Source organism: Meleagris gallopavo, chromosome 7, assembly GCF_000146605.3.
Source record: "Meleagris gallopavo isolate NT-WF06-2002-E0010 breed Aviagen turkey brand Nicholas breeding stock chromosome 7, Turkey_5.1, whole genome shotgun sequence".
NCBI lineage: Eukaryota > Metazoa > Chordata > Aves > Galliformes > Phasianidae > Meleagris > Meleagris gallopavo.
In genome coordinates, this window is record NC_015017.2 from 19865620 (window position 1) to 19879054 (window position 13435).

Here is a 13435-nt window from a genome sequence, read left to right on the forward strand (position 1 = left end):
CAGCAGAAGAAATATTTCGGGTCCAATATTCTTCATTGACTTTTATATGGAGAAATAACAAGAAAAAAGTAATTCGGCTGAATATCTTTTTGGTTGTGATGAAATCCAAATTTGAATCCAGAGAAATACAAATGTAGCAGTAAGAATTATGTTAGACAGAATGTTGTTATCTTGCTCAGCTGATTCTTTCTCCCGGAGCACATTCTTCTGTATGATCTCCGCAGAAGATTGAGTTTTTCCAGCTGTTGCAGTATTCCTTCCTTCCTATCATCTTCTTTTCCATCTTCCTCCTTTACCTTTTTCCTGACTTTCAGACATCAAATTTTTGTGATAATGGCTATTCCTCGTGCACTAAAAAAATATAAAGAAACGTGCATTTTGTAACTGAATGTGAAGACTGAAGTGTTCCCAGATATCCCACAGATTACCTTACTTGTTGGATGTTTTAGTTATCCTGGATGTGCCAGGTCTTTGAATGCAAATGCAGTAAATTCAAGATTTCCTCAACACACGGAAGTTGTTTTACATGTCAGCAGCACAGTACAAGCTAGATACTATGGTGTTTCTTCAAAGCGTCAGCTCACTGGATGTGTACTTCACCATAATGGCTTATTCTCAGCACATATACCTGGGATTTTCAGATGTGCCACAGCTTAGACAGGAGTAAAGCAGCTGCTATTTTTTTTTTTAACAAGGCTGAAGGGCATACAGACAGACATCCTGAATGTACGTTCTAAGTCTCATATTTTACATAGGCAAGATTTCCAGACGGAAAAGGAGACCAAATCCAAGTCTTCATCTGCCCTAATCTCCAACTCACCATTTCTCAGTATGATGTTAAAAGCCAAGTGACTTTTGAAGCCAGAAGAGTTCAGCTTGCTGGACAGACACCTTCCTCTCTGATGTGTAAGCATGGTCTCCTACTCTAATGTTTTTAGAGTACATATATGTATAATATATGTAAAATATGTAAGACATAGCTGTGCCTGCTGCATACTATCAATATCAGACACACAATGAGAGTTAGGAAGCATTCTGCCTTCTCTGTCATCATACCGTTTCATTGTTCAGTGATTAATTTATTAGTTTCCTGACATTAATGGCAAAACGTATCACAGATGTTGTACAGCAATGTTATGATAACACAGAAGTGAAGAAACTTGAGATTCACTAATATATCCTTGCCTGTAGAGAGTGGTTTTTAAATGCAGCAAAGATTCTAATTCCTATTTCCTGACAGTCCAACCTCTCACACAGTGGAATTTCCTCATTATAGTCCTGGCTAGCCTTACACCATGTGTGGATAATTTACTATAATGATACAGAAATAATAAAGCTGTTCCATACCTATAATAACAGATACTATTGTAATGGTGTGCAAGGGAGCTATTTTCAAGTATTGTATGCTTATTTTTCCTAATTTTTGCACTCTCATTACCATAGGGCATTTTATTTTATCTTTTCTCTATCATATGATATAAAGACACAGCTTATTAACAGTACATTCATAAGTGTACATTGCTCCTTATGTAAATGTACTTTGCGTATAACTTTTCTCAGATGGTGGTGAAACAGATAACATATGAATTAAAAACGTCCTATAGCACTTTGAAGATAATGGTAAAATAAAAATGTTACAGAAGGAGCAAAAAACCCTATGAAAACCCTCTTAGTCATCCTAAGAGGTCTTGAGTGCACTATATGCAACTGCAGGCCAACCCACCAGAGATAATAAATGAGAAATTCTGAGGACTACTGAACACTGTACATGTTTTCCCAGTGGATCAGGGCATAGTTTGTTAGCACAGGTGTTCTTGTAATTGTGATTCATTGGGGTAAATGCTCAGAGCTCCATGGCCCTCTTTCACTTCAGTCTTCTCCTGAGGGTGTATTGATCTGATCAGTGCTGACCTGCACTACTGGTGGTAACAAGTAAGCCTACACAGATGGGGGCTCTATTCAGATTCTGAAGGTTAAAATGCAGCCCTATAAAATATTAAAAGGGAGATTTTTTTTCAAGTGCTCAGGAATTTCAGAGCACAAATTGCCAAGACTTTCTAGAAATCGTCAACTCTAAATTCCACATGTGCTTTTTGAAAGTCTCTACCTAATCCACGTAATGCCAGAAGACTGTATAGGTGCAATTCATCTCACTTTCACAGAAACCTGTAATATAGTCTTTGCATAGACTTATTGGGGTTTTTTTCTTGCATTTCTATGATGAATTTTTTTTTTTTTCTGCACAACCATTTTTTTCTTTATTATTTTTTTCCGCAAGGAACTTTTGGCATAAGTAAGTTTTCTCCAGGGAAATCCAAATGACAGCTCTTCATTTGCTTATTTGGATGATGATGACTTTTTATCAACTACTTTTTTTTTTTTGCATTGAGGCTACTGAGTTACAAATTGACCAAAAGAAGAATTTGTTTTCAAGGAATTTACAAATTCCTTTATCCAGAATAGACTTTTTTCTTTTCCCTCTACTCTCCAACAGAGCCATTTTCAAAATATGTCTATTCAGGCATATACACAAGCTCACATTCATACTCCTATGCTACTACACACAATGGTACAGACACATTCAAATGTTGGTATTTGTATAACTCAAAGTCAATTTGACTTCATCTAGCTATTTGGGTGAAAAAGGATCTGGAACAAAATGCCCAGTTCTTGAAAAATCTCCTCTTTCCTCTGCTGCCCTTATATTCCACTTCTGTTCCAGGAACTCAAAGAAGAACCAGCAAAAGTCAGCACTCAGATATAAAAATTGATCGCATTCCTTGTAACCTGCAATTAACGTGGCCTGTTGTAGCCTCCTCTGCAAAGTTCGTGTTAAGGCCCCTCTGCTGCATACGCTGCATATTAACTGAGTTCTGTGCCTGGAATGGGGATGTTTGGAGTGCCGTCCTATACAATGTCTTATGATATTGTCATCCATAATTTGTATCATGTTTTCTTAAAGCTTCTTTTGGTAGAGCTGCAGGGATTTGTGGCTTTTTTTTTTTTTTCAGTTTCAGTCTAAAATATTAGCTTATTGTATACAATAAGCTTTATGTCTGCAAGAAACGTGGATAGTACTTTGGAAATTTGTTATTTTTTTTCTCTTTTTTCTTCTTTTTAGTTTTTTCTATTATAATGAAGTTACACATGCAATATAATGTATATAGTATGATGTCAACAAACATCTCATATTTCAGGAATGCAACATTTGACCTTTTCTTGGTCAAAACATAGTCCTTGGCAATTAACTGCTTCCTAAAAGAATATGATTATGGATGATGTCTTTTTATGACAATGAAAATATTTCTGTTTGCTGAAATGACTGATTCATACCCTTACATAAAGCATGCAGAACAGCATGTGCTTTTAAAACAGTTGGTATTATCCACTGATAACGAATGATTTATTGTGAAATAGTAATATAAGCAAAGAAATATCCTGTGAGGATACAATGATTGTGTCCATTTTTACGTCCCCAGTGCTATGAAATAATAAAATGCTAATATATGTAAATTATGCATACTCTTTGATGCATGCTTAAAAAGGACCATTTGAAAAACAGAGGTACCTTTAAGTAAAGGATTGCCAGTGGTCACTGAATTATTGTTTTCTGTTTATACTTGGCATCAACCTTAATGTTCAGTTTAATTTTCAGAGGTTGTGCATCCACCTGTCTATTATCTGACAGGCTAAACAAATATGAGATCCTGATGGGTTAAAAAAATAATCCTTGAATTCAAAATAAATTCCACAAGGAAATCTTGGAAAGAGAAAACAAACATTGCCCCCAATAGGACAGTCACTATGACTTGAAGAAAAGAAAATTGAAATACATGAAAAATCAATGAGGTAATAATTAAATTGTGGAGCCCACAGTACAGTGGCCAAAGCTCAGCATGCATTTCTTAATGTATACTGGGAACTGGGGTAATCAGCAGCTAAAGGAGAGCAAAGAGTGTCTGTCATCCTGAAGCTAATTTCATGATCAGACTCTTTAAAAACACATACCTGCTCCAATATACAGAGATATTTATAGGAGGTTAAAGATACAAATTAAAGTCCAGGAGACTATACATTCCCGATTACCCAGCATTCTTAAATCAGCCCCTCTTCATTCTCACACCTGGGCCTCAGCTGCAGCATAGCTGTCATTTACGCTATCCATGGCACAGGATTGATGACAGTCATTCGCTGATGAAGCTGTATACATCATTTCTGTCCAGGCTGCACTGGCCAGATGGACCCTGACCATCCATCGCCTGTCAGGGACGCATCTGTTCCCACTCCTGCTAGGGGTACTAACAAGTCATTGGCTTTCCAAAAGGACAGTGTCAGCTGGATAGGGCACAGCATAAAAACTGTTCTTGTTTTTATTTTTTAATGAGGTTTCCGAAGCAGGGCTTTTTTGTTTGTTTGTTTGTTTGTTTTAATATGAAAATGATTATTTCTGCTAAGTTTGTAAAAGAATTTACAAAAATACTTCATGCTGTTGCAAGTGCTTTTGAAGTCAAAGTATAGAGAGCCTGGCAAGTATTTCTGGTATGTTTGTTTCTTCAGACAGACTCCTGGGCTAAGAATTTATATGACATGACTACATGGTGATCTATTGTTTCTCCCAAAAGTTAAAAATATGTGCAGATTTCTTTATGCACCCAGCATTATCCATGAATGTTTTTCACGTGGAATATCTTTGATAGGGATAAAACTTTCCATCTACTGAAATGAAGGAGCAGTGAAGGAATATTTTGCAGTTCAATCTGCAGGGTAACCCTAGCCACTGGTAAGACAAAAACAAGCTCCTGAAATGATTGTTTTCAGCAATGGACCTTATTCACCCACACAAAAGCGCCTTTGGTGTAGATACAAAAAGAGTAAGAATGTTATTTTAGGTCAGAGGCTGTGAAGAGACACTCACAATTCAAATACATTCTCATCCCCCCACTACCTTCGGGCTAACATGTTCATCACGTTATGGCTGTTCTCATAACTCTGAAAACAAAACTGTTCCACTATATGAGAATTTACTTGGGAGTGTTTTGATGAGTGCTCTTTCAGTACAAATAAGAAGGTTGTATGATATTAACTTTCCAAATGGCATTGAAATGGAGCAAAAAACATTTTGATGTTCTGAACAGCAGATGACAATATGGACGATGGCACCATTGTGGCCAGATTCTCCCTGCCACTCCACCTCACTCAGGAGGGACCTGTTCCTTGCTTGGTGATGAGGGAAAAACAGTCAACATCCATTAGATATCCAACTATTTTCCTTGTTTCTTAGTAATTTTTTGGTTGTTTTTTAGTGTACTAAACAATATTCAATTTCATGCACGTGAATTGAAAAGATCTTAGTGGTACAGAAGAATAGGAAGAATTGTGAAATATGGATTCTTCCACAGGTGATGATCTAGTACTGACTTTTGTGGATTAATGATTTGCTACTTCAAAAAGGAGGCTTCTCTTGAGGTCCTCCTTTGAGTAGTGTGACATTTGACGACATAGTATCTCACATGTACAACTCACAAATTTGGTTTATTTACAAAGGAAGCAAGGAACTAAGAAAACTTGAGGACTTATGTGGCCCTTCAGTTATTTAGGAATAGTGGTTTCTATTCAGTGCTTGTATTTTTGCTTCTCTTTTATACAGAATGAAGTTTAAATCTTTTCTGTTCAAAATGAAAGTTAAAAGAATGTGGTATTATCTCTAGTTAATATATTGTGCTACCCTTCTAGAAAACAAGAATTATATTACTTGATAATACTATTTATCTCTTTAAAACTACATACATTTTACACTTACTGGCAAAACAAACAAACAAAAAAAATCATTTTGCCCAAATGGGTGGAAGCCCCATTTGGAGACATTCAAGGCCAAGCTCTGAGCAACGTGATCAAGCTGTAGATGTCCCTGTTCACTGCAGGGGAGTGGGACTAGATGACCTTTAAATTTTCCTTCTAAGTCAGATAATTCTATGATTCTGTGATAAGTTCAGTTAAAAACAAACTGCCACAGCCATATTTAGTATTTTCACTGTATCTCACTTTGTTGAATTTCTATTTATCCAGAGATTAGGCTTGATTGAATGATTATTTAACTTTTCCTGTTAACATGTGTTTCTCATAAATAAAAATGTGAGAGAGTTTTTTGAATGCAAAATATAGAGCTTTTGTTATTTCAAAAATTATATATGTATTTCTGACATTTCTATAACTCAAAAATAATAACAAATTACATTTTGAATTTAGAAAGAACTATTTTTACAGTCATTTGTTTTTTCTAATTTAGGAAAATAATTATCTATGTGGCAAAGGAACTAGTACCATTGAATTGTCCTTGATGACTACTTGCAAGAGGGACTCTGACTTCAGAGTAATGATAAATTATCCAGTCTGTGTCTGAAATAGTGCTGGATGGGCTGTAATTCTGCAATCAGTGTATCAGGTATGGGTTTGGAATGCATGGGTGACATAGCTTACAGAAGGGTTAAATAAGAGCAAGGACTGAAGATCATAGTGGAAGTTAGACAAAGGCCATCAAAACAAAACTGGGCATAAACCTCCAGCAGCTCTAGAGTACAAAATGACAGCAGCCAGATGCTGGACATGCTCTGTGATGGTGCAATTCTCTGATATACAGCAGTTCTGTGAATTGTTTCCTGCAGTATCTTCAGCTACAAGATAAAAAAAGCGACAATAGTGGTATGACATTCACAGCATTTGTAAAGCATACACTGATATTTGGTGCCTGCTTTTTAAAAATGTGATACTGTGACATTCTATGCAAATGATTTCAGACTTAGATATTTTTCATTACATTTCTTATAGATTTATTTTAGGAATTTTTGTTTTTGAATAACAGACTCAATATATTCCTTGTTTGGTGGTCACGAGCGGCATAACATGAACTGCAGTGTTACTGAAACTCCATAAAATTTCTCCTCAGAACCTTCTGACCTTGTACATTTAGAGCCAGAACACGAGTTCTTCTGAAATTCTTTTGGGTGCTAAGAAATTGCAAAAGGAGTCAAGGCCATTTGAGCGACCTCATGTAGATCTGGGACAAGTGAATTGACTATTGATGAGTGGGTGTAAAAAATGAAATCTAAATGAAATGTTTTGTTTCTATAGAGGTTTTGTTTGAAATCACCCATTTGATTTATTCTCTTAGCCATATTATTATGTAGAATAATATTTTAATACTGCAAAACAAATGGCTTTTTCAGATATACATATATAAATTCTTTAGGTCACATTTTATAAGCAAAACAAGATCTTCAGGCTTCAACTTTCCTTTAAGATAGAAATATCCTTTTGTAACTTGCAGAATAGCTAAGCAGAATAACTGAATGTTAGTTTGCTTCATGGTAAACAAAATTGCACTAATGCTTCAGTAAAGTGCTATTCTTGTTGAAGTTTATACTCAGCAATAATGTTTCAGATGAATTCTAAAATCTTTAATTATTGTGCACAATAATCTATGTAAGGTAAAGAAAAATTTCAATTGCATAGAAAACTATACAAAAAGGATGTAAATATGCTTGATTAAAATATACTTTTTCTGTATTTTAATACATTATATATATCTACATAATAGTATAAATAAAATATTACTATATGAATAATGATATAGAATATAAAAATAAAATAGTTAACATAGGTATTTAGAAGAACTGCCCACAAACAGATGTACAAACAAATAATAGCGGAAACTGCCTTGACAGAGAAGGGCCTTTGAGAAATTTTGTTACAGGACAAGTATTTTAACATGTATCCAGAAATGAGTTAAACAAAGTGTGCTCATGTAGGTGTAATGGACTGACTAATAAGACTTAAAAAAAAAAAGGAAACACATATCAGTTCTTTCATAACAATAAAATAGTTCCTAATCATCTCTTATATTGATAATGCAATCATGTTATATATATTTAAATGCAGATAGCTTAAAATATATTTAAATGCTGATAGCTTAAACTCCACTTTATGGAACTGACTGAGAAAGACAATTTAAAAAAGAAAAAAAAAGGTCTTTCCCATTTATTTCAGTTTATCTAGTACAATAAAAGAATAAATTCTACAGGCTAAATTCATACTTATGTCCAATAGTCAAGAAATAAAAGCAAAGTCTTGGCCATATTTCAAATTCCTGCTTGATTGTATGTCCATCAAAGGGCAGATCCTACACCATGTGTAAGAGCCTATGTGCTGTATTTAAACATCAGAAAGGCAGAATACCATGTGGAGCATGTACCCACCGAGCCACATAGAAGATCCACAGGATACAGAAGGGCACATATGTGAAAGTAAAAAAGATCAAAACAAGATCTCAAATACCATATAACTTCATTTTGAAGCCCCTATCAATTAGTAACAGTTCATTTTAACAGCTATAGCCTTACCATGCAAGCCACAAAGCTTCATCTTCTGAATTCCCACATAGACAAAGATTATTTGAGTAGATTTACTTTGGTAATGGCAATTTGCAATATTTCTAGGAATGCTGACACTTCATTCCAGGATTAGACACTGAACTCAAGGTTATGATTTCCTCACAGTGGAAGCTGGGCTAGGTTTGGTCATTATTTTCACAAAACCTTGTCAAGAATAACCCAGATTGCTGGTTGGTGGTAGTCTTAGTGGGTGGCATCTTACCTTCAGAAGTGTATATATATATGTATGTATAAAAAACAACATCACTTCACCAGCTCTGTTGGATTCTAACACAGTGCTGAGATATAGAGAGGTTGAGAATCATGCCCAAATAGGGTGTTAACACGTCAAATAATGACTTTTGTTGCATATTAGTAGGATAACTACAAAAGTCTGGACTTCCTTAAAAGTAAATTGTAATCTGTAGTCTGTACAGCAGAGTTAGGGAAAATAATTAATATTTCACTCAAAAGTAATACTGAGAATTATCAGAACTGTAGGGTGAGGTATTAGCTGTGTACCAGTCGCAGTTTCTAGGGACCAGCAACCTTTTTACCTAGAAGCCTAGAAGGGTGAACGATAAGTTAGAAGCTAAAGATAAAATTAAACAGTGAGTGATACATAAACTTTTTGCTTTCTGTGCACTTTAAGTGTTTTATAAATGCTTATTTTCTTTGTTTCTTCGTCAACTTTGTCGCAAATAATTCCTGAACACTGAGAAGTGAGTGATGCAACTCAGCAGCATGAAAGTGATTTAGGTTGTGAAAATGAGCAGTTACATGACCAACCTTGCTGGACACTGAAATTCACATTTTAGATAGCCCTTCCAGAATCTAAAGAGGCGCCTGAGGCTGGGATATGTAACAAAGTCTGAAGTGCAGAAGACATAGTTTGACTCAGTTTCAAGAAGCTGGTGCCTTTTGGCAACAGAGTTGTAATAGTTTGAGCCAGTGTGTAACAGAGTTATGCTATTACTCTTCTATTTGCAAAAAGTAGGGTTTGACCATACCATTAGATTAGTTTTGAAACATTTCAGGGTTTGAATAAAATAAAGTGTTTTAGATTTAATTTAAATTCTTGCTGGATTAAGTTCATTTCCAAACGAAGACGAACGATTCAATCCCACAAGCTTTCATCATGCCTTGTGACTCTGAAAGAAATTCTGTATGAGGACTTTCTATGTATGGCTGTTCTTGTACATCATTAGTTTACCAACACTACCATGAACAGCAAACCACCCTTTGTGGAGATGTGTTGGTTGCTGCATACACTGTTAATTGTTAAATGTGGTAATGTCAAATTGGAAGTTAAAACATTACACGGTATTTTAAATCTTTAGATAGGAAATACTATTAATAAGGAGTATCAGAAATTTTAAGTATGTACAGGATTTCTCACTTCCTAAGCTGTTCTTACAGAAGTACTGAGCCTTGTTAATGGAGGAAACTTAAACCTAGCATCTTCTCACTTTACATAGAAGATGTTTGACCACTTTTCAAAGGAAGAGTTGCTAAAATAAACATATTAATACTTAAGAGGAATATAACTACATATCTATGATAATCCTGAGTTGGTAATTTTTAATTATTTCCAAGTAGCTTCATTTTCCAAAATGTTATTTATCTATTTTGAATAGTCATATAGACACACACTTATATACTGGCCTAGATAGAACAAGAACAGGCTAGCTGTTAGTTTTATAATACCAGAAATCTGAATTACATACAGCATATAAAACACATAATCTTTTATTTTGACAAAAGTAAAAAAAACAAAACAGAACAGTATGTGTATACTGTGTGCACACTTTTTTTAAGAATGTGCAAAACTATTCTTTTACTTTATCATAAGATACTATTTATATTTCATTCCTATGGTAGCTTAAATATTGACTATGTTAAAGCATTTTTTAAGAATATAAAAATGTTCTGATTGATAGTAATGGCTCAGAATCGTACAGCAAATAGATTCTGTTTAAAAATGTGTATTTCTTCTAATTACAACCTGGCTGAAGAAAGACTGGATGGATGACTGTGTGTCCCTGGGGAGCACAAGGATTTCTCAACAACCTGAGCAAATGAATCAGCTTGGTTTGCTGACTTGAGAGAGCTGTAGTTTGAGGCTTGTGTGTTTTGTGTTCCAAGACTAGCTATCCTCGGGTTGTTATAATTATTAAGAAATTGCTACCTATAGGTCTAGGGGCATTTTTTTAATACAGTAGATTCAGAGCCACCTATTTGACCTTGGCTGCTCTCCTTCATACTACAAGTATAAGCTATCGAGACTAAACCATAGATGATTTTTTCTTTCTTACTTATATGAAATAAAATTTCATATGGATTCTTCTCTAATGAAAGTAATTAAGTAATTAAAATTGAGAACACTTGGAGGAGCCTGCCAGGGAGGCTAATACTCCATGAAAAATAAGAAACTTCTCAAACTTAGCAATTTAATTAAAGACAATAGAGTACACTTCTTCACACTATGAAGAGCTAACTCTTAAAGATTTTTGTTTTATGCTCTCTGTTTCCCTCATTATGACACTGACCAGGCTGTAGGTAACAATAATGATCTAATTCTTTCTTAATGTGACTCATTTATATAATGATATTTCCAGGTGTAAAATACCTTTCATTTATCTCCAAAATACTTAATATACTGACTACAAAGGAGAGAGGGGATGGGAGGTAAGGGAGTGGAATATTATTTTACCTGTCTCAAATATGAGTAAATTCCTAGTGTTAGTGGGTCTAAGACTGGTGGAGAAGAGATGAGAGTATTCCCACATTCCTCTTCCAAACCACTGGTTGCTGCAATTTTTGGTCAGTGGAGTAATGTGTCTACGAGCAGGCTGGTTAACTCTAGATGAGTCCAAGTAAAAGAAGAGCTGAAAAATAAGATTCTTCATGAATAATGAAGGAGAAAGAACATTTTCAATAAATATGTCAACAAGTTTTAAGAACGTAAAGTCTGTCAAATAAACCTGATTATAAAATCTGTTGTGATTAGAAATGCAGTTTCATGTAGCTGCACTGTTGTATTTCTTAAGCATTCGTTATTACTTGATTCGCTACCCCATGGTATTCTGATTCAAAGGACCCTCTATACTGTCAGCAGACAGTTGGAATACCACATATTTTCACTGAAACAGGGAACATTTTAGTAAAATTTTGCCAGGTTTTACTTGTTTCACGCTTTTAAAATCAAGAATCTAAAAAGAAATATTAAAAATATACAAAATACAGTAACTGGAAAAGTGGTGACAAATCAAAGTGCTGAAGACATATCATTAGTGAATAAATTTTGAACTCTTACATTATTTTCTCAATGCAGGTAAATTACACCATTACTAACATTTTAGATACTTAATATCTGAGAATGAAGGACTTTGTACTGATAAGCAAAGCTACAAAAGCACAGGGAAAAAATGATAGGAGAGAAACATCTCATTATGAGGTCCTGGTGTGGTTCTGATGTTGTGTTAGAAAGGAAAGTGCAATTCCTTGAATGTTTCAGCCTGAGTAGGACAGAGATGTAACTCTCATTCCATAGCAACTGGTAAAACCACTTCGAATAATGCACCTACGCTTGTTCCTCTTTTTGAGAAGAGCTAATAAAGAAATTGCCTGGAAATGGAGAAAATTTGTTCTTTGAGGAATATGAAGTTTCACCTGTTTATTTTAAAGCTAGATCTGTTTGGGGAAGACAGGTTTCATCTTCATTTGAGAAGGAAAATATTGAGTACATCTGATTCCTTCAATCAAGTGAAAGATGTCACTTGGCTAAAGCCAAGCATTGACATTAGGGGAAACAACAGAATTTTTAACAGTAAGAGACATGAGTCAACAGCATAAACAGAACATAAAGTGGAAGAAATTAATTAGAAATTGCACAATCCACTTATATTTCCCAGATACAACATTTGCAAAGGGCTTATGTAGGTCTGTTCATGCCTGTGTAGTCTGTAAAATACGGTAGGCTGTGTGCTTGCTGTTTGTCCCATAGCCAGCTGGTTCTGGAAGAAAATTGATTTTTTTACCTCAACTTTGGGGAAAAAATTGTCTTCAGACACATATATGAAGCAGCTGTCAGTCTTCAGAGGAGTAAGAGGTATACCAGAGCTGTCTGAGCTTGCAAGAGCTCCACAAAGAGCAGCAAAACTGCTTAGTAATTTATTTACCACAGTAGTCCCAGTATTTTCTCTGTTTTTTTTTCCTCTCTGTAGTTTTTTGTTTTTGTTTTTTGTTTTGTTTCAATACATTTGAGATACAGGAGTTGTTTTTCATTTTAAAGGCTTTCATAAATACTGCCTGTGTATGTAGTTTTATGACCAAATGGTCCATAAAGGGCTTAATAATATTTTAAAGCTGTTAACATTGTGAAAAGATTAGCTTGATGCATTTAGATATCATAGCTGGAATTTTCCCACCACTATCCAACCATAACAGCCTTAAAAATGAGATAAAACATGTTTTAATTTGAACCAAATAGCAGAACTGCTACTTCTGATCAGATAGCATGCTAATATATGTGCAGTGTGTATGTAAGTTGTGAGCAGTAACTTTTTCCTCAACCAGTTAGCTGGAGAGTTCATTAGATTCCCTATGAGGTGCAAAAGAGGGAAAGGAAGGCATCGTGGAGTTATTCATTGTCTTATGACTCAATTCTAATCACTTCAGTCAGTGTGACTGACAGAGAAATGCTTTCCACTGTGATTGAGAGTATTGATTTCTCAGCCCCTTTTGGGGCACACTGGAGAGACACAATCAGAGCCTTCACTTTCAAAAAACCTCTTCATCTGCCTTAATCATCTGATCAATAATCAGCATCACTGTTGTGGATCTTCAACAAAGCCTTCTCCAATGTCTTTATTTTCTTTCCTCCATTGGGCTACAAATCTGCTGAGTCAAGATGATTGTAATAGATCAGAAAAGTGAACAGTAAGCAACAATAGTGACAGCTTTTAGTGACACTTGCTTGGCATAAAAAGTTCTTTCCCCCGTTTTTT